We start from the raw sequence: 8,342 nt of genomic DNA, 5'->3' as shown, positions 1-8,342 counted from the left end.
TATTCTGTAAGAGATGATTCCTTCCTCTTGTGGCCTTGCAGACTGACCTGTGTTGTTTTTCTCGGGCTGGAAAATGAGTTTTCTCTGTTGCCCGGCGAAATAACTTCACCTAACTTTATTCTGGTTGGGAGGAGGATAGCAGGTATTGCCAGTCTTCCTCCCTAAAAGACAACTTTTGGTTAGGATGAGCTCCCCTAACTGCTGAGTGTGTCTCTTGCTAGAACGAAGTGTATAGGACCCTTATCCCTTCCCCACCTATCTTTCTTTTATTTTCTTTTGGACCCAGTCCTACTCCCGTACCTAGTATAGGTCAGGATGGAGGACCGGCTCAGCTCTCTGCCGGCTGGCATTACGTGTCGGCCGGCGGAGACCCTTTGTTCTTTGCTCAGTGAACCCCAGACCTCCCTTGGACTCCCTTCCTTGTCTGCCGGTAGAGCCCGGCAGGCTATGGATTCTTTGGAAGCCTGAATGCTACATTCCCCCCTTCCATAAGTTCACTCTTTCTGGAAGGAAGGTCGTATGGCAATGCCGCCTTATAACCTTACAAACATACATGACTATTGTGTGGTACCCCTAACCTGGCTGCCGGATTAACAGGCGACAGCCAGGCAGGTGGAGGTTCTCTGGTTCTTGGCTACTGCCTGCGAGCATGGGTATTATTACCTTTGCCTGCCGGCAGTGGAAACACAGCCCGAATCTGCTGGCCACTACGATTAGCGGCCGGCAGCCAGGTATTAATGTTTTCAGCTGTCGGCCAGCAATGATTGCCGGCCGGCACACAGTCGCGAATCACTGGGCTGCCGCCTATTAATTAAAGATAGTATATCTTTGAACTATACAGGGGTAGGTGCTGGCCGCCACGTGCCGGAGTGCGTACCGGCGCGTGCTGGATGGCACAACAGCATGCAATGTACAGTAGTTGCTATATTTGTAGTGTAGTACACACTGCATTAGTAGAAACTGCTGTACAGAGTTTGTGATAACACTAAAGTTCTTCATCGTACTTAATGTTATCTTGTACAGCCTTTTGTTGAGACTGTACAATATATAGAAAGTAAGTTCTTTCTATATTCTTTCTATACCGTATATTGAAACTTTTTCTCAAGGGGTGAACTACACCTTAAATTTCCGTTTAGGAAATTGCATAAGGTATTCTAGAATAGAATTAACCTTAGTTTTAATATCTCGGGAGGTTTCAGCAATTAGCTGGGCAGGAAATACAAGTATGTGTCTTTCCTTCTTTCTTTTATAGCTTTTCTATAAAAGCTAAATGTTTCAATATAAGTGAAAGCCTTCACTTGATACTCATGGATTTTTATTCTCTTTACAGGAGGACCATCCGAAGTGCGGGAGCATGTTATGTAATGTCCGCAGTAAGAACTTCTGTGGACATCAACTTTACAGGAGGCACGCAGCATGCGCAGCCTCCAGTGGTGATCTCCGGTATTGGGACCCTCAGGTTTGTACAGTTTGTTCTAACCTGATTACCAAGGCTTTTGACGACCTTAAGTCGACGGAGTCAAGGGATGCTGCCAGGGAAATGTTACAATCCTGGGTGAGGGGTTTTCAGAAAAACACCTCCAGCCCCTACCTTCCAAATGAGAAGATGAGGGCCTACCTTTTCCCTAAAGTATTGGCTGATGCAATCATCCCCCAGCCTCAGGTGGAGATACCAACTGCCCAGAATCCGGTAGATTCTGAAGTCTCGCCCGCCCTTCAAGACATCCAATTGGACGATAAGATGTCAGAGGTGTTGGATGCTACTGAAAAGGACCTTCTAGGAGAAGGTCAGAAGGAGGAGCTGTTCCAGGCTCCTCAAGTAGAAGAGCAAGAAATCGACGAAGTGTCGGTTACATCGGTTCTGGACCCAGAACCTGTTCCCTCTACATCGTCTGCTATCCCATATGAACTGGGAAGGACTCTTTCTTCCATTATTGAGATGATCCAACAAATTCAAAGGAGGAATGATGAGAAGGAAGCTGCAATGAAACTGGAGATACGTAGACTTGCAGCATCACGTGGGCCCCAGAAGCGGCTCAGTGTGAAGGATCTTCCTTTGTGCTCAGATACCAATACTTGGAGGTATGCCGAACACGTGCCAATGACAACCGGGAAGATCGTGATCTCAGAAAAGTTGGGAGCAATTCTCCTTGAAGAATTGGAATTTTGGCCAAACAAAGATTCTTATCCGGACTGCTATGTCCGTCTTAGGAAGGAGCCAGCCTTAAAGGAGGAAAGGGAGCAGAAGGATGTCATAGTTTTTTACCATAGTAAAGCTCAGACGTTACCAGCGAGCTCGATGAAAGAGAGGGGCTTCACTAACTCAAAGGTGCCCGCCTTGAGTGAGAAGCTTCACTCCTTTGTGGCCTCTCCTACCAGAGCCTTTCCCTTCTTGGAAAAGGGATATAAGGCAGCCTTAAAGGCGGTGGAGGCAGGGAAACCATGCCCCTCCTTGGAGGAGTGCAAGCCGTTATCTCTGACCTTGCCCTGTCGGGAAGCTGGAAGCTGATATTGCTGAACGCCAGTTCGGTGAGGCACTTCCAAAACTGTCGGAGGTTCTCTTGCTTAGAGAGCAAGAGACAAAGGAAACACTTGCGGCATCGATGTCATTGCAAACGACACTAGAAACGATGGCAATTGACCCCATGAACCAGGACATGTTCATGGTTGTGTCCAAAACCCATCTGGCCACAGTTATGAAGGATCTCTATAGCTTTATTAAAGCTAGGAGAGCCTGTAGAGAGTTCGTGTTTGCCTCGGCTGCAATGAGGCACGAACCGAGGAAACTGATCTCTTCTCGTATTTCTGGTAAAGACCTCTTTCCCAATGAAGTGGTTAAAGAGGTAGTAGACAAGGCCGCCACAGAGAAGAGGAACCTTCTCAAAAAATGGGGCTTAGATCTTAAGAGAAAGTCTTCTGCGGATGAGGGTCCCCAACCCAAGAGGAAGACAAAAAAGCATAGGCCATCATCTAGGCCGACCAATCCTTACCGACAGCAACATCAACAACAACTTCCTGTGACCGCGGTGCCTCAGATAGTAGTACAACCTCCAACCACGTACCAGCTGGTACCTCAACAAGTGGCGACAGAGTCGCCAGTTTTTAACCCACCTTCGAAAGGCAGACTTCTTCCTTGCGTTTGAGAGCTAAAGGAACAGCCAGAGGTTCTTCTAGATGCCCTTCAAGAGGAAGGGAATACAGGGGAGGACCCGGTCAAGGAGGCAAGGCCTCAGGTCCACAACAGCAGAAGTAAGATACTTCCAGTAGGAGGGAAACTACAGCAATCTAGGGATTGCTGGACCTTCGATCCCTGGGCCCAAAGCCTAATTAAAAATGGACTAGATTGGAGCTGGAACTATCCTCCACCTCAATTTCCTCAATTCTTCCAACACTCATCCCCCGTTCTGGGAGAATATGTCCGAGAACTCTTAGAGAAAAGAGTAATCCAGAAAGTTAAGTCCATAAAATTCCAAGGAAGACTATTTTGTGTTCCAAAGAAGGACTCAGAAAAACTCAGAGTCATTTTAAACTTGTCGCCACTCAACAAGTTCATAGTGAACTACAAGTTCAGAATGCTCACGCTTCAACACAAAAGGACCCTACTGCCCAGAAGGGCATATACTGTCTCTATAGACTTTTCTGATGCTTATTGGCACGTTCCAATTAATCGTCACCTCTCCTCCTATCTAGGCTTCAAGTTACATAGAAAACTTTACGCCTTCAGAGCCATGCCTTTCAGGCTAAACATAGCCCCAAGGATTTTCACGAAGCTCCCGAACGCAGCCGTCCATCAATTACGCCTAAAGGAGGTCCAAGTAGTAGCCTACTTTGATGACTGGCTGGTGTGTGCAGCATCCAGGACAGAATGCATGCAAGCTTCTAAGATAGTGATCCAGTTCCTGGAACATCTGGGATTCAAGATCAACATCAAAAAGTCTCGACTTTCTCCAGTTCAAAAATTTCAGTGGTTGGGAATCCAATGGAATTTGGAGTCACATTGACTTTCCATTCCTGATAAGAAGAGGAAAGAAATAGCAGGATCTGTCAAGAGACTATTGAAATCCAAACGGATATTAAGACGCGAACAGGAGAGAGTGCTAGGCTCTCTACAGTTTGCTTCGATAACAGATCGAGTGCTAAGAGCACAGCTTAAGGATGCAAAAGGAGTCTGGAGAAAATACTCATCAAACGCGCGAAGAGATCTAATAAGACCACTGCCGACTCGACTGCGAATGCTTCTTAAGCCGTGGTCCAATGCCAAGCAATTGAAGAAATCAATACTTCTTCAACCTCTTCCCCGTCAGTAACTATCCACACAGACGGTTCAAAGGAAGGCTGGGGAGGTCACTCTCATCAGATGAGAGTCCAAGGAGCTTGGTCCAATCTTTTCAAGTCATTTCACATCAACTTTCTAGAAGCCATGGCAGTACTTCTGACACTAAAGAAAGTTTCTCCTCGCCACTCGACCCACATAAGACTGGTTCTAGACAGTGAGGTGGTAGTGAGATGCCTGAATCGACAAGGGTCGAGGTCACCTCAAATCAACCAAGGGATGTTGGCCATCTTCCGTTTGGCAGAAAGGAAGAAATGGCACCTGTCAGCAGTTCACATTCAAGGGTTCCGCAATGTGACAGCGGACGCTCTATCCAGGTTTACACCTATAGAGTTAGAATGGTTCCTTGGTGCAGGATCGTTCTCCTTCATCTCGAGTCAAGTCCCAGAGCTGCAGATAGACCTCTTTGCGACGAAAGACAACAAGAAAATAGATTGGTACTCCTCGAGACTTTTTCCAGAGTCTAGTACGACTCTTCCCTGTAGGGGGCAGGAAGCACTAATATAGTTCATGCTTAGATGAAATGAAGTATGACGGAAACATCATAGGTCTCCAGGTCTAGACGGACCAGGAAAATACTTTCTTGAGAGCACGGCACTGATTGAGAATCCACAGATACAGTAATGCTCTGGTAAACTTCTATAAGGACGACATGGCCTAAGCCCAAAAAACCGATTTTGAGCGAAGGGAAAAATCTACTTTTGGGTGAGGTAGCCATGTCATCCTGATGGACCCGCCCTTCCTTTTATTGTAAAAGGGCTTGTAGACCCCTCCTTATAATACAGTATCTGTAACACCTCGTATATCGCTACAAGGAATAAAGAGGGTGCTACCGCCTTCATCAGATACACACTGGAAACGGAATAGGAGAGATGCCTTATGAGCGGCTCTCTTTTCATTCTCGTTTCAGATTCTTGACACTGTAACCCCTCGAAGCGTTAATACTCTTCGGGGTGAAGATATATATATATATATATATATATATATATATATATATATATATATATATATATATATATATATATATATATATATATACTGTAGAGAAAATAAAGTTTATTAATGATTTTGTTTATATATTTTATTGTTTTCATATATGCATTAAGGAGAGGTTAGCCTGCTCTAAAAGTGAGCGTTTCTCGTTTAAACTCAAGTACATTATGAAAATTACGTAAGACATACGTCGTTAATTTCATTGTATTTCTTAATCAAGTTAGTATATGTAAATTTACGTAATTTTTCAGGATTAACTTTTTATTTTACGAAACTTTTTTACGAAGTCTTACATACTGTATTATTTTGAGAGTGTTGTGGGATTCGTGAGAGATATGAACAATGGCTCAGGTATTGTTCTTTTATGTTATGAGGTATTGTGTCCTGCTTGAGAAAAAATGCTCAGTAACTAGTACTTTAGAAATTTCTGTACATCATGCTTTAGAAATGCCGCGAAGGACCTAGTGATAGGATGTTAACATTTTTATTATTTCGAGGACAAGGGGTGGGCGAAGCTACTAACTGAGAGAGCCGGTTGCCTCGGCATGTGTAGAGCGTTCGGGAGACCGATACTTGGCAGCTTTGATGCCCTGCTCAACCCCCACGCTTCCCAAATCATTTTGAATCTACTGAAAGTAGTTGTTAGGTTTTATATAAAAAGATGTCACCAGGGTTACAGATTCATATAGCTAGAGATTGCAGCCTAAAGACAGCCCTCTTCCCCTCTCCCTCTCTCAAACCCAGCTCAGTTTATTTTTTTAAAGTGTACAGCGAAAAAATAAAAGTTTTGACGTGAAGAATATCTCTAGTCACAGTAGGTACTTATGAAAATTCTCTAATAATTTTGTAAACCCACCTGTAGGAAGATTAGCGATTTGTATTGTGATCTGGTTATCTATTTTTCATTAAGTGTCAAACTTGAATATTGTATTATTCAGAATTAATTTCAAGCTTTTTTTTAATTTACATTGCATTATTTTTATTCTTATTCTAAGGTTTATTCACATGTCATAGTTCAAGTCAAGTTGATATAAATTTTTCAGATGGTAACATTTCTGTCTAAATCTGTTTTGTTCAGACTTGAGTGACCTATTTGGTTATTTTGTAAATTCTTTCAAAGTGTTGTACTGTATATATATATATATATATATATATATATATATATATATATATATATATATATATATATATATATATATATATATATATATATATATATATATATATATATATATATAGTATTCTAGATGTTTTATTCCAGTTGTTACCAAGTTATGGAATGATCTTCCTAATCGGGTAGTTGAATCATTTGAACTTCAGAAGTTCAAAGTTGGAGCAAATGTTTTTATGTTGACCAAGCTGACATGAGTCTTTCTATAGTTTATATGACATATCTGTTTTTGACGTTGTTAATAGTTTATATAGGACATATCTGTTTTGACGCTGTTACGGTGCTTTAGAATGATATGTTGTTAATTTATTCTCAGCATTTATATATTTACTTATTTCCTTTCCTCACTGGGCTATTTTTCCCTGTTGGAGCCCTTGGGCTTATAGCATCTTGCTTTTCCAACTAGGGTAGTACCTTGGCTGGTAATAATATATATATATATATATATATATATATATATATATATATATATATATATATATATATATATATATATATATAAATGTATATAGATATCTACATATATATATATATATATATATATATATACATACATATATATATATATATATATATATATATATATATATATATATATATATATATATATATATATAATATATATATATATATATCCATATATATATATATATATATATATATATATATATATATATATATATATACATACATATATATCCATATATATATATATATATATATATATATATATATATATATATATATATATATCCATATATATATATATATATATATATATATATATATATATATATATATATAAATGTATATAGATATCTACATATATATATATATATATATATATATATATATATATATATATATATATATATATACATACATATATATATATATATATATATATATATATATATATATATATCCATATATATATATATATATATATATATATATATATATACATACATATATATCCATATATATATATATATATATATATATATATATATATATATATATATATATATATATATATATATATATGCAAAAGAAGCACAGTTAAAATAACCATAGGAAATATGATGTAAAGTCCTGACTAGTTTCGTCACACTTCTCCAGGTGACTGATTTATTGAACGAGGCTTCTTTACATTTCATAGGTACAATAAACGTACGGATATAAATAAAGAGACTTATAGAACAATAACGGTCCCATATCAGCTACCAGAGAGAAGGATCCTATATAGTACTGTCTGGCCAGTCAAAGGACCCCATAACTCTCTGGCGGTAGTATTTCAACAGGCGGCTGGTGCCCTAGCCAACCTACTACCTAGTATATGTTTGTATCTTTCCTTTAATTCTTCCATTAGGAACTATAGGAAACGATAAGAATGAATTTCTGTATGGGTGTTTACATTATCTTCAAGTATATGACCTTTTTTTTTTAATCTTTCATATACAGCTTGATGTCATTATTTAATAATTTCCATTAAAACATACGCATTGCTTTTTCTTACATCACGGCAACAGTATGATTACTATTCAAGTTAGTTTATGCATGTGTAGTCACGAATGGACTGTCACTACTATATTGCTGAAATGTTCTTACTTTTTTTTATTCTTATATGTTATTATATTGCTGAAATGTTCTTATTCTTTTTTTTTTTTGTATTCTTATATGTTATCTGGCATTCATGAATTATATTTATGTTATACAAATTATCGACTTTCATATCGTCATTATCACTATGATTACCTATTTCTAATTTATGTATAAAATGAGACTTATTTTCATAACGTTATTCAAACTAGTTAAAGGTCTTCACATACTATAGAATGACAT

The sequence above is a fragment of the Palaemon carinicauda genome, chromosome 10 (genome assembly GCF_036898095.1).
Source record: "Palaemon carinicauda isolate YSFRI2023 chromosome 10, ASM3689809v2, whole genome shotgun sequence".
Classification (NCBI taxonomy): domain Eukaryota; kingdom Metazoa; phylum Arthropoda; class Malacostraca; order Decapoda; family Palaemonidae; genus Palaemon; species Palaemon carinicauda.
Note: the sequence above shows the minus strand (reverse complement) of the source record.